The sequence below is a fragment of the Larus michahellis genome, chromosome 3, assembly GCF_964199755.1.
Source record: "Larus michahellis chromosome 3, bLarMic1.1, whole genome shotgun sequence".
NCBI classification, from domain to species: Eukaryota; Metazoa; Chordata; class Aves; order Charadriiformes; family Laridae; genus Larus; species Larus michahellis.
In genome coordinates, this window is record NC_133898.1 from 109,800,341 (window position 1) to 109,814,883 (window position 14,543).

General features: G+C 44.1%; 1 long non-coding RNA gene across 1 annotated transcript; it reads right to left on the minus strand.

The window, feature by feature from the left end:
• Positions 1-2,402: 2,402 nt before the first annotated feature.
• Positions 2,403-7,196, minus strand: LOC141740124 (uncharacterized). Its single transcript, XR_012585891.1, has 3 exons — positions 7,052-7,196; positions 4,335-4,487; positions 2,403-4,220 (listed from the first exon to the last, which is right to left on the minus strand). It is a non-coding gene; the product is annotated as an uncharacterized LOC141740124 (long non-coding RNA).
• Between the last annotated feature and the right edge of the window lie 7,347 nt (positions 7,197-14,543).

A 14,543-nucleotide genomic window follows, 5' to 3' on the forward strand; every position in this document is an offset into this window, starting at 1 on the left:
GGAATCTGTCGCCAGCAGTAACTGCAGATCCTTGCCCGAGGCTGGCTCCTCTGCACCTTCCTCCCGCGGCTGCCACAGGGACAGAGCAGGGCATTCCGGCAGCTCCTCCAGATGCGGAATCACAAAATTCATCGTGATCTGAAAGGAAGGGGTAGGAGTGTGGTCTGTGACTGTGCGCATCAGGACCACATCAAAGAGAGTGGTTGCAGGTAAGAAAGTCTCTCTTCTCTTTCATGTGATTACCTACAGGTACATTCACACTGTGGGTCACTGGGAATCTTACCTACTTTCTCAGAAAACTGCTATCAAAAAGGCTTTGCTCTTTGATAGCCAAAGGAAAGAACAGGATGCACAGATTAAAAAGTCTTGATTTTGAAAGGGATAAGAAGTGGGCTCAAGTCTCACCAGGGAGTCAGCTTCCAGAGGGAAACACTGAAAACTGGCTTCAGCTGAGTCACAATACAGTAAGATGAGAGAATACTGAAAAAAACACATTGTGTGGATGCAAAGCAGGTATGTGTTTCCTTCAGTAAAGGAAGGAAACGCGTGCCTTACTTTTGTCAAACCAAAGAATCTTTTAATTTTACCAGAATAAAGGAGGCATAAAAAGAAGTAGGATCTACAGTCATGTTGGCCTTATCCAGAGGCAAACCCAAAGATAACCCAAACACTTTCATGCCACTGAACTTTTTATGAAAATAAACTTTTTAGTGATTTTAGATTTCCATACCACTTGAAAATGCAGGAGGCTTGTGTCAAATCTCTGTTCCACGTTCACCCTGTGCTTTTATCGTGTATCCTTTTATAGCATGAATTCTTAGTGGCTGGAGCGACCAAATGCAGCTGATAAAACAGATAAACTCTGCGTCTGACTTTCAGCCTTGCCAACAGTGGGTGCTGGAGCTACTGATCAACAGCAAAAGGTACTTACTTTAAATAATGGACTTTGGGGTGAATGGTGTTTGTGCTGCTTGTCATGATTTTCATTCCCACTTAATATCTCTCTGAGAAATGAAGAGTGACACAGCACAAGGTGGTGGCCTCTCTCCAACCCTGCTGGGAGAGGATGTTGAGTCTAGAGTACTTAGACATGGACTAATTTGGCTCTGCAAAGATAATCAAGCCAAGTTCCAGCTTTATAACATGACACTACAATATAAATATGCTTTTTAATCCTACTTTCATAGGAGCTTGCTAGCGGATGGCCTGGGAGAAGTCCACAGCTAATGTGAATGGATGGGAACGGGTGAAGACCTCAGGGGGACTCAGAGCTCCTGCCGCATTAGATGTTCATGTATTTTTCATTTTCCACTCAGAAACACCCTTTTTTTGCTATTCTTGAAGAGTTTGAGTGAGGTCCTTCTCAGCGCAGAGTGGGGGAAACAGGAAGAAGGGGTGGGAGGCCAGTGGTGGCCCAGCAGGCAGTGGTGGGCCAGGGAGGGTGAGGGATGTCAGGATGGACTAAGCCATTTAGGAGAGGATTCATAAAGGAGAATACTTGGGCAAAATCCAGTTTTCTACAATCTGCACAACCCCATTTTCTCCTTGTGCAGTTTGTGGGACTGCTACATATGCTTCAGCCTGTTAGGCTGAGATTTTGTGAACATGGAAGGGTTAAGTTGGGTCGAACAGTATGAAAGTGATGCAAATAAGTTGCTTCTGCCCTTAATTCAACCTGAAGCACAACCTTGTTGTTTACAGCCAGGTTACAGCAGTTCTTCTTTATCAGCTTGTACACACAGATGTTTTTATTGAATTTACGTTTCAACTTACTGATGCCTTGCCCTGCTTTTTACCAAGGCTGCCAGTGGTTTATACATGCGGGGGTTTTGATTTTTACTTCTCCCAGTTCTTCAAAAATTTTCTTTTGTGGAGAAAGGTAACAGTTTTCTCTCCACGAGGGCTTGTATTACTTTCAAAGATATTTTAGTCCTTATCATGAGAAATATGCGGAAAAGTCAATCACTTTAAAATGCTACTGCACTATCAAGGTTCCTTGTTCTATATATTCTAGGTACTCAGGAATTCAGACTAAACGAGTGAGCTATTGAAGGAGGAGGCGTCGCAGTTGCTGGGGGCTCACTTGGGGAAGACACAGGCACAGGCCAGGAGAGCAGAGCCAGGACCCCAACCCAGAAATCACCTCATGCCCATTAACTCATTCCCACCCAGGCATTCTGAGTTGGCTTTTCAGAGATGCTAGCGGCAACTGGAGGTAAATTTAATCAAAACAGCAGTTGTTCACTTTCTGCTTGTGAGTGTCCTTGCAATTTCAGGAAGGTTTTTTGCAGGTTACTTGAACACAAGTAAAATGTGTGGGACGAGATACTAGTGTGTCCATTAGAAAAAATGAAAAGCACTGCAAAGCCCAGATTGATTTTACACACTGTAAGCATAAATTTCTGTGACTGTTCTTCACATTTTACTGTAGTAATTCTTCATGTAAGTTAGAATTTATTTTCTTCTTATTTTATGTGATTACTCTTTTAACAAAAAAAATGAAGTTTTTGCATATTGAGTGTCATCCAAAATCTTAGCACTATGAAGCAGGCGAATTACCATAAACTCTATTTGTAGGTGCACAGTCTTGGTTATCACGGTGGGATGAGAGAAGCTCAAGGTCACACTGAGATGATACTAAAGGAGGAAATGTGCCCTGCATGTCCCGATTCCTGCTCCAGCACCTCTCTGCTGGTCCGTTATCCAAATTAATGTGGGCACAGAGGGAAGCCTTAGGAAGCATGCCAAAAATCAGTGTACCTAGACAAATGATAGAAAGCAGAGGAGAAAGGGAGTGTACCATGTCTTCGAATCCCTCCTCCTGCCCAAAGGCAGGTTTATTTATCTCTGCCTCTGCCACTCCTGTTAGCTATTTGTCCAACCTGTTCTTAAAAAAATGGCACCGGCGATTCCCTCCTTTCCTTAGGCAATCTCTTCTGGGAACTGGACTGCATATCCTGGCTCTGCGGATTTGACTTTCATTGCAACAGTTCTGGGGAAACGTGATTCACATGCTGACTTGTCGTGGCTGGTCGTCATAAGACTCCAGCAGATAAAACCTTGCATGGGCTGCTGCCTTTCGGGGTGTCTGTCTTCGTGGGTACGGGCAGGAGCCGTCGGGGGCTGGAGCAATGAGGGAGGTTTTGCGTTAGCCGGTGAAGGGTGGATGTCGACTCTGTGTGTGCATGTAGGGGTTTGCAGACGTACGTAACATAAACTGTGGCAATGAGAGCCCTTTGCTAAGAGTTATAAGGTGCCTGACCCAGCTAGAGAAGCAGGGCTAATGTGGCGGTGGGTACACACAAGTCAGCAAAGTGGCAACACAGCGGAAGAGTTTCAGAGGAGGATCTTTCAGAGAGAGGGAGAGCCACACTAGCTTTGGAAGCAAGAGGCCGGCAGTATTAGGAGTGAGCAGAGAACAGGAGGGAAAGGAAACATTGGAAAGGAGGTACACTTTTATGATGGTACAATGCAAAAATGGTAGGGCTTTTAGGTAAAACCTGAGGGATGGATTTTCAACCTTGCAGCCTTAATGGCAGAGAATAAAATATTAATAAACCACATTTCTTTTCCTTTTTTTTTCATTGAGGCCTCATGGGTGCTTTTTTTTTATACTACTCCTTGTCTATCTAGGACTTATTCTGTCTAAATATCAGTACATGAGTTAATATCTATAAATCAAGACCAACATGTATCTCTGAGCACATTAGCCCTTCCTAGTTACTACGTCCATTGTAATGAATATTGTATTTTAATAATTGATGTTTCACATGCTATATTTTGCCCTTCTTTGCACTGGGAGCCTAGCCAAATGCATCCAAAGCACTCCTTTTAAGTGGAAGGTAGTGATAAGTGAGGTGATAATAGAATCTTTTTCCTTTTGCAGATGGACAGAATTTACATGCTAAATTTAAGCAAAATTTCAGCTCAGCCACTGGATCCTTGTCAAAATGATAAGGAATCGAGGTTTTGAGATACCTTCTCCAAATTCACTGGAAAGGAAGTCATGAAACATTCATGTAAGTAAATTACAGCTCCACACCCTATTAGTCATGGAACTTGAAAGTAATTTGAAATCTTGAGTATACATGAATTATTGAACAATGGGTGAAATGAAAGAAAACGGGGACCATAGCTTGCACTTCCACCGTTTGTGTAAATTGCCGCTGTGATCCTTCTGTTCAGTAATTTCAGGGCAGTGTTGAAAGAGCAGCAGAAACCTGTAATATTTAAAGACAGTAGGATCCTTATTACATAGCAAAGCCAGAAGGCAGCAACAGATCAAAGAGGAGAAAAGACTTAAAGGGAAAGTGTAGGGTTCCAGTTAGTCCCACCTGAGCTTGTGGCTGGGTTGGGCTCTGCACTTTTTCAACCAGTTGCCCTACTCCCATTTGGTTGCTAGAGAAGGTATTTTGTTGAAGATAGCTGGGACAAGCCATAAACGACTACTATCATCGCTGGCAGTGGAAGTGAGCTCTGTCCGAGATCTACGGGATGAAAGAGGAGAAGTGAAGCTACAGAAGCATCTCAAACACTTTGAATAAGTGTTGCAAGTTGAAAAGGAGGCTAAAATGTATTTAATCACTCAGCAAAATTGCCTGTCACCCAAGAAAAGAGAATAACAGAATATCCATTAAATGTATTAAAGTTCACAGTGAATTTCCAAGGTACCTGTAGACTTCATATAATACGGGGACGGGCACAGCAGAATATCTATATAGAGTTACAGATTCAGCTTTCAGAATTGGTCTCTGAGTAACCTGGAATTTTGTAAAAGCTCTTTTTTCCTTGTATTTAGTTCTTTTATCTAGTCCCAAAGTAATTTTTACGTGGCTATTTATTGAAACAGTTTTTGGACTCCTTATATTTTTCTCCTTTTCTTGGTATGAAGCTCCGAGTAGTGTTATTTTTCCCTCTTTAACATCCAAGTCTCATTCAATTTTCCTACCTGCTCAGCGCCAGTGACTTCACTCGTTATCTCATCCTGTATCCTACAGATTCTCCTCCTGACACTGGAAAATCTTTGATACGAGCTCTTTTTGTTGATCCTTGCAGTTAATTTAAGCCCATGTGAAACAAGACTACCTCTGTGGCCAGCACTTTTACAATAGGCTCATGTTCTAACAAGACCAGATAAAAATCCTTTCTTTATTCAGGAATTTTTCTCTCATTTGCAAACTGATGAGCAAATTTCTTGGCTATCAAAGCAGATATCTGATTTTCATCTTTAATTGATACCTGGGAACCAAAAACCTTCCATAATGATAGTGTCTTTTATAGTATTTATCTTCCTGTATTGTTAATACCTTTTCTAGTAATCATAAGGAATCTTTTTTCTATACTATCACCAGTACCGAAGAGATTACAGCAGTCTGATATTTATTTCTCTTTTCTCATTAGCATAAGTGCTTCAGTATCAGAGATCAAATCTTGATTGCTATTCAACTGTGTTTTGGTTTTCCCTACAGTATTTATTTTTACATTCTACACAGTACTTCCAATTCCCAGGGTTCCTTGTCCTGACTTCTTGAACTTCTTGTACATCATTTTCTCAGTTCTTTCTCACTAGTATTTTCTAGTCTCCTACATGCAAACTCATTAACTGTACCTGCTATCTGATGACTTTTACAAGAATCATTCTTTCTCCCAGTTCTATTTCTGTTGTTTCATTACCCATTACTATGTCCTTACTTTCCTTTTTTCCTTTCTTTCTTCTTTCTGATTGATAACAAGGGTCTCCAAGAGCCTCTACCCATCTTCTGTCTTTAGTTCATAAATTAAAATTCATGGTCACGCACAGACCTCATACACAGACTTTGATAGAGTTCAAGAGGAGTCCTTTCTCTACAAGTGCTTTCTGATGCTTTCTAATGAAAAAACTTTCTTCTACCACCAATCCTTGGGCTAGCTTTTAATATTTATTGTTTTGACATGTCACTTTATTATAGCCAGCCAAGGTACAAATGCCTGTTAGTAAATTAGTTTTCTAACCCTGTCTATACTAAAAATGTTGCTTCACTATTGTCTCTGAAAGGATATGATGCTTCAGTTCAAAAAAAATTGCGCTGGCAAAAGGCGAAGTTGGAAAAGGCAGACAAGTTGTGTACTTGTAGTTTATTTTAGAGTGAGCTGTAGAAGTTAGCTATAAAAACAGTTTTGGCAAGTACAAGCTGTACTTTTACAATGGCCACTCTGGCACAGGCGACATAGTACTGGAAGGGCCAAGTGGCAAGCTCGCTCTGCAGTCACGAAATGAGATATTGGTCATTGTCTGCGAGTATGCGCATGAACCTCAGCGTGCTATTTGTTAATTGTCACAGGAGATTTGTCTGAGAAGTTTCCAATCAGTAGTTTGGAGCCAGGCCATGCAGCTTAGTTTACCAGCCTAAATCAACAGTTCACGAACAGGTTAGTTTGTGTAAGTTATCTGGCACCTAGACAGAAGTCAGACTGAGAGGAAACAGGAGTCTTTTGTGAATGTCTCACAAGCAAGAAACAAAACTAATTTAATCAAGCACTATAGAAAATAGATAGTATGATCAATTCCAGTTTTAAGCCAGAGCAGTGTTATTGAACCAGCTATAAGAACATGAATCCAGATTTATACAGTGACAACTTGCTAGCTGGCTTTCGCAAAATAATTGTGCCTTTCAAATAGTTACTTCATTTCTTCAGGTATCAGCGCCCCAGGCAGTGACAAGGCAGCTTGTGAAATGGTGGCTTGGGCAGTTTGGGTGCTTGCTGCTTGGTAAAGTATTTATAGGATACCTATGGTTATTCCAGGTGGGGTGGACTGCACGCTATGGCTAACGTAGGCTAGGACAGGCCATTTCTTGAAGAAAGACAGAGCTCTAGGAATCCCGGGGAAAAGGGGAAATCCTGCTTCTCCTTTTACCTGTGTGAATATAACGCATTTCTCCTCCCTGTTTTGTAGTTTGCAATTTCTATACATCCATTTCCAATGTGATAAACAAACAAATGTAAAAGCCTTTGAGTAAAAGTATAACCTGAAAAATAAAAATGGGCCAGAGGTTTTACCCTCCCAACTCACCAAAGGCGTTGAGCAGTACCCAGAAAGGTCTCCTCCTCTCAGCTTGTACCTCTGGACAAGTCACAGAATAACCAGGATCTGGCTTCCCAGTCATTTAGGCTTTTAACCCCATTGTGCAAACCCAGGGAAGAAGCAGCAATGACATAAGGAGGTCAATTTAAGACTGGGAAAAGGAACAATTCTGGTCTCTGTCCCCCCTGCTTTTTTTCCCCTCACAAATTAAGAAAACTAATACCAGAATTTTTAACGGGGATGAAGGGGTAGCGAGGGGTTAAACCAGGACATGGCTTTTAGCTGTGACAGAAAAGGGACATATCTTGCTGTTTCCCATTCACCAAACCTTTTAGGACCTGCAAAGGGCCCTGTGGGAATTCAGTTTTTTCCATAGGGAGTGACCAGCCAGGGTGTGAATTTTCTGGTGTTACTTTATTTAGCACTGCAAAGGAGTTGCCAATTCTATTTGAGGCTCTGTCAATGCTGTTAATGTTGCCACTTTGGGCAGGCTGAGTTTATCTCAGCAGATAGTCCTCGGAGCCTGATAAATTGAAGTGCTGGTGCTAGTTGCTTGAGAAGTAAAGTTACACCAACAGTGCCAAGCCAAAATAAGATCCAGATAAGTGGAGCCATTAAAAGCACGGGCTATGAGCACTGGCAATACTCTGTTCCCTCTTTCAGCGTTGCCTTTATTTAAACAACAGCAGCGTTTACTGGAAATAGCAAATGGAGATTTTTTTTATTATTATTTACTTTTTTGCATTATTCATTCTTTACGTCGAGCATTTCACAAACTGTGAAAATGGTAGCAGCGACCTATTTCATTCCTAGTTTGTATTTTTCTGACACTGGACGTGTCAGCACCTGTGTGGGAAGCACTGGTCCCGCAGTGAGGGAAGGGAGCACCACACAATCCCTCCAGGCTGCTACCTGCTTTCACATAGTGAATGTGCTGCCCGGACTCTGGTGGCGGTGTGGACTAGGGGAAGGCATTCAACCGTGGTACATGACTCACTGCTGAACCATCACATCAGCTGGTATTAGTTCTGCTACCTAGCCCATATAAATCCTATTTAATATACGGCTGTTCAAGTATATGAAGGAAGATGGGCATAGTGAAGATAAAAAGATGAAAAAAAAGGATTATGCAGGCATCAGTGCTATGGGCCCTTGTTGTGACATATACAGTGGATTGCTTGGTGCTATAAGCACACCCTTATTCTAGCTGTGATACGCCAGGAAACTTTCCTAACTTTGTTCTGCAAACCCTCACTGCACGTTCTTGGCAGCATCTTGCTTTTATTGCGGTTAAATATCACTTTACACGAAGTGCCCTGGGACACAATGGAGCATTAGTCACTACCAGAAGACAAGTGAAATAATAGTGAACTAGTACCCAAACAGTCCCACAGGAGATGCAAGTGTTTCCCTGTTCCTCCAGTGCAGGTGCAGGGACAGTGGTGCCACCATCCTGCTCCTTCTCCTTCCGCAAAACTCCCCAAAAGCCATCCTGTTCCCCACTCCTTGGGAGCAGAAAAGCTCTTTCCTCCCCTCAAAGGAAAGCTCAAGCTTGCTGAGTGTCATGGTTTCATGGAGGAATATCCAACTCAGTCAGCCCTTTTTTTTTCCTGGAAACTAATTTAAAATAAGCTGCACTTTTGATGCTGTAAGAAAGCTTGGCTGGTTAGTCCTCAAAGGTTACAAACAATGAGCGAGAAGGGAAGGTTCCTGTTGTGCTATGGCAACTGTCAAAAACTCGTGTACACATTAGCAAGATCAAGTGTTTGCCCAGCCTGGGAAATAGCAGGTAAACACCACGCTAATCCCTCTGGAGCTGAGAGACACACGGGCTGCCAGGATGTACTGCTTTCATCAAGAGACGCAAGAAGTCAGTCAGGATTCGTTTCTCTCCTTGCAGTTTGTTTATTCAAGGTACCTCCGCTCAGATGGTTCATGCTTTACAAGGCTGCCCCTCTTGTTCCTTGTCGTGCAGCCGTGCTGATTGAAGTTGGAGGGAGCACAGCACGAAGGGAGAGGGAAGCTTCAAAAGGTCAGCTGCGCACCAGAAACGCACACAAAGCAAGCTGATAGCAAGGTCCCAGGGACCTGTCAGTCAGGGCTGCAAGCTCTGCTCTTCCTTAACCATCAGACCTACCTGGCTCCAGCAATATGTTCCCAGCTGGTTAAGAGGGGTGTTGAGGATGCATTTATAGTGCACGATAGAAGGCCTTCAAGCCTATGCAGAAAGTACATAACCATCTAGGAGCGCTGCTTATGGGGCAGGGGTACCATAAGTGATTGGGTGCCTGAATCAGGGTTTCCCCATGGGCACTTTCATCCCTTCGGGATCCAGACTCCACAGGGTGAGGGTTGGTATGATTCAAGACAAGCTCAAAATGATAAAACGGTTAACTTGACTCAGAAATGCACCAGGTGAAGATTTTGTTTTTATATCCTCTTAATAATACTGAAAAAAAGATTGTGTGTATCTCTGCCAAAACCTGAGGCAGTACTACAGCCTGTGCAGCACACAGGCACAATTGCTATTAGCCTCAGAAGCCTAATTATTATCAGGCCATGAGAACTGAAGGAAAAAAACTGGCTCAGAAATGTGATTAAGAACTGAGGTGGACATCACCGGGGGGGCCTTTACTTTGAATCAAGCCAGGCTAGTGCTATGGAAGAAGAAGGAAGTCCTGAAGAGCTGAAATGGCAATGAGAGAGCCTGGTGACATTGGAGAGCTTCTTCCTCATTTATCTGGGCCCACCAGCATCTGAGGAGAAGTGGTTTGACTAAGGTACCTTGGAATACGTTAAGAGAGCCTTGTCTCTGTGGAATTTGTTCAGGTTTTCTTTTAACTGTCTTTCCAAACCAGTTTTCCTAAACCCTTACTCAAAACTTCATAATAAAAAAATAAAGAAATAATGGGACTGCGAAGCCTTGTGGAGGAAATGCTGCTTCCGCGAAGGGAAGATGTTGACATAAAACAGGGTGTGCAGGGGGAGAGCTGCCCCCCCCTGCCCGTACTGCTGAGTGGGACCATCACACAGCCGGGGACGCAAGGCAGACAGGGACAGGGGAGCCGTTGAACCGTCGCAAGAGTTCAGTGGCCAGGACATCTCGATAAGGTACTGACAAAACCCAGGCTGCATTCCCGCGTCCTGCAATGTTTGCAAATGTTTCCTGAGACAACAGAGAAAGGAGGTGACACAGACACTTCTTCGTCTACAGAAGCCAGGTGAAGACGCGAAATCCCGCGTGCACGGAGCTAAAGAGAGTTGGGCAGCTCTGCACTTTCTGTACTAGAAACATGTCCTCAGCTGAGGGGCAACACAGAGGGGAGAGTGGGGAATACTCATCCCTGTCTGAAACTGAGGGAGTTTTGGGGTGGAAGTGCATGAATGCATCTCAATCCATGAAATTTCTTAAGATGCATCAAAGACATTGTTCAAAGTCCAAAATTTACTTTTCATCCCTTGAATCCCACGTCCTGTTGCTTGTGTAGAAAAAAATTACAGGTTTGCTGTCTTAAGGGGAGGAGATCATGAAAAATTCAGAGGGCTCACAAGCCTGTGGTAAGGGAGAGTTGATAAACTGGCTGCTAACGAACTGCCAGCTCCAAGTGAAGGGAGTGAGAGTTCATGCTGCAGCCAGGAACGGCAGTGAGTCTTGCTCTCCGGTGCTACAGCCACCTCACGTGGTAGGAGGAGAGTAGATGACTCAAAAAAAAAAGAAAAAAAAAGAGCTTCAAAATTGTTTTCATTCTGATTTTTCTCAAAAATGTGCAAGTCACGACTACAACCAGCAGTTTTTTAACTTCTGAGGGCAAGAGCTATCCTTTTTCTACATTTCTCTACCACATAGCAAGTAAAAGGGACCTTAGGCTACATCACCTCACCATTACTTCTACTACAACTTGAATCCAGTGAAATTGGTGGAGCTTTTCTTGGAATAAAATGGCCAGAACTCACAAATGAGTTCTGAACTCATAAAAATGGCTGAGCACCCTGAAAAACCAGTGACATGCTCCTGGTATGACAAGTGACCCAGTTTATATTTCGCTGTTTACTTTGTAAGCAGGGAGGGCTTTGCTCTTATCTGATTTTTTCCTACAGTTTTTAACAGCAAGATGAATGCATGACAGTTTGTGAACGCGACAGCTGAGTTCAGTTTCATTTGTCTTTAAAATTTCCTCTGCTTTCTCTCTGTTTAAGGAAAACCAAGGAATGCAGTAATTACTTATCAGGGATTTGCTTTTTACACTACAAGTGCAAATGCACAGGATGACAGCTGAGCCTCACAACATGGGTGCCTGCTTTTAAGGCTTCACAGAACCGTCTTGTAAACATTAATGGCATTTGGGTCATCTCGTCTGCCTCCTCACAGTCATACGGAAACTATTAAACGTGGGGGCAACGAGGGAGGTAGAGGAACCCTCGGGTTTATGATGCTGTCCACAGCGTTACAACTGTCATGAAAGTTCAGTCTAACTTAGAAGATTTATAGAGTTTGGAGACCTTTTTTAATCCGTGTTTCCTACCTATATAAAATAAATGAAAAACGGACAAGAAAGCTTCGTAATAGGGCAATCTAGATCTGAAGAGCAAATTAAGGTCAACTCCTGCAAAGAATCCAAGCGTGAGCTACTTTTTTCTTTCGAGTAGTTTTACTTATGTTAATAGCCACTGTTCCTCAGTTTATGAATTATTCATGTGCGTGAGCCTCCACAAGACTTGAGCCTGCAGGTTAAAAACTTGTATTAAGCACTGAGTAGCTTAAAAATATATTGGTAAGGAAGTGCAGAGCAACTTTTAATTGGTCCTAAAAAGAATAGCAATAGCAACAGTTAATTATTGTGAATAAAGATGGTTAAACAAACACCGTCTACATAAGGAGAATGTAGTAAATATCTTCAATAAGCCTTCAACATGCTGTATTGCATATTATGCTCTCATTTTATGCAGGAACATTTTAAGGAGTGTATGGCCACATTCTTCCAAAGGAAAATACACACTCATTAAGCAGTACGTGTCAGGGAGAGTTTTTGGCAGAAGAATGACGACTCCAATTTAAAATCTTGTTTATTTTCTCTTTATATCTACTAGTGTGTTCTCAACTCTTCTGAGCAAGGTGAGCAACAATTTTGGGGCGGTTGTTTGTTCTGGTGTTGTTTTTTACAGCGGTGGCAGTTCTTGGTGGTTCCCACCGTCTCGGTGACTCATGGTGAGCAGTGTCAGCCTTCAGGACCCTGGTCCCCACTCCCCGCAACTGATGTCTGTTAGCATCACTCAGGATACTGTATCACCTGACAAAACAGCATCTTCAACGTGCACGAGGAGTCTCACCTGTGAGCAAGATCCTAGGAGGTCATGTCTGTATTTCATCCAAAGTTCCCATTAAACTGGCAGAGGCAGCTTGCAAGACCTGATGGCTTCTGCTGCTTCCTGTAGCAGTCAGTCCACATTCGCTCCCCTCCGCTAGTAGGGTTTTCTCACCCATCATTCTTCCCTCTGCTGAGTGCAGCAGGGATGGGGGAAGCAGGCACCAAGCAGGAGAGCACAGCACAGAGGCAGAGGTCAGGCAGGGAAGAGCGAAAAATAACGTCAACGTGAAGTGAGGAGGGTACATGTCAGGGAAGAAGAACTGGAGTAAGTGGTGGAGATGGAGAGGGAGGTCCCATTGCTTGGGGGAGGGCTGCGGGGCTCCAGCTGTCTGCACATGGACACACTGGAAGGATGCTGAAATGGCATCTCCTCCATACCAGGGCTAAAACCTCTGCAAGAACTAGAGGTTTCAGTCATGAATTGGTGAGGTCCTGCAGCAAGGCATTTTTTTTCCACTTTGGCACTCTTTTGTTGGGTTTGTTTTAAATAACTGACGTGTGACAGACTCATCCTCTCCAGGAAAAGCTGAATGCATGTGTTTTTTTTAAAAATCTATATACCATATCTGTTATACACTGTGTGCCAAAAAACATTTTAATACTGAGTAACAGGACGTGTGCTTTGGAATTGGAGTGAGCGGAAGAGGTCAACTGCACTTAGTGATGGCAGGTTGCAGTGGATATAATCCAGTCCTTTGCACTCAAGTGTTCGTGCTTTTGAAAAGCAGCCACACTCAGAAGAGCACGGTGAAATTTCCAAAAAAGTAAAAAAAATACCAACACTCAGCCCAAAGAGAGGTTGTTCCTGTCAGCTCACTGAACTTGGGAGTATGAACCCACATTCAGATGGCACTGCATGTGGAGATGAAGCTGCTGGGGTGGGAAGGCTGTGGCGTGGCGGAGGAGAAAGCGAGCTGGACACTGTTCCTCTGAAATGTGAGGCAGCGACAAGGTGCAGGTGGGTGTCCCGGGGCACAGGGTGAGGTGGCACTTTGTGGCATTCAGGTGGCTGCCAGCAGCTTGGTGGTCTCGCTGGAGCTCACCCCACACATCATGTTTTTGCTTGGTGCAGCGAAAGGCAGCAGTTCTTCCCTCTTGCTCCCAGCTCCGTGACTCTCCTACGGCCACCGGGCTGCAGTGGGGACCACACTGTGCACCAGGGGGTGCCATGGGGCACAGGAGAGGCTGGTCCCACCGGTGGGGCAGGAGAGGCAGCTCAAGCAGAGGCTGCTGTGACACCCAGACACTATGGAGGCAGTGGGGGCAATGCGGTGGTGGCTCTGGCTAATAAAAACCCTCTGCACTTAAAATGTGGTCAGTCCTGCTGCGTAAGTGCGGAGGGAGGTTTAATCCATACCCTCACCTCAATAAACTTGTTTTAGTCCTGGGTCCTTGCCCTGAGTCAGAGGTTACAGAATCACAGGATGGTAGGGGTTGGAAAGGACCTCTGGAGATCATCTAGTCCAACCCCCCTGCCAGAGCAGGGTCACCTAGAGCAGGTTGCACAGGAACGCGTCCAGGTGGGTTTTGAACGTCTCCAGAGTCAGAGAACCCACCACCTCTCTGGGCAGCCTGTTCATGTTGAGATGGAATTTCCTGTGTTCCAGTTTGTGCCCATTGCCCCTTGTCCTGTTGCTGGGCACCACTGAAAAGAGCCTGGCCCCATCCTCCTGACACCCACCCTTTGCATATTTATAGACATCGATGAGATCCCCTCTCAGTCTTCTCTTCTGGGGAGAAGCCGCACCCATCAGCTGCAAACATTCCTGCCCTGGTGGCCCCAACCAAGGGACTTCTGGTCTTTTGCTCCATATTTTCTGCTGAAAAATCAGTTTTATTCCTTGTACCTGTCCTCTTTGACTCAGTAAACCCAGTAACTCTTTCCCATTCTGTGCATCTCATGCCACAAGTTGAAACTAGTCTCCTGCCGGCTGGTGGTGTTCCGGTTGTTCACCTGGCAATGCCTAAAAGCTCCTCTGCCCCTGTGACCTGCTCCATGAAACAGTTGTCCCTGGACAGTAATGACAGGCTTTAATGACATTTGGGAGCTTTCTGCTGTGAGTAGCAGATACAACATGGGCATATCTGACAAATGATGAGGAAGGTTAGGACCT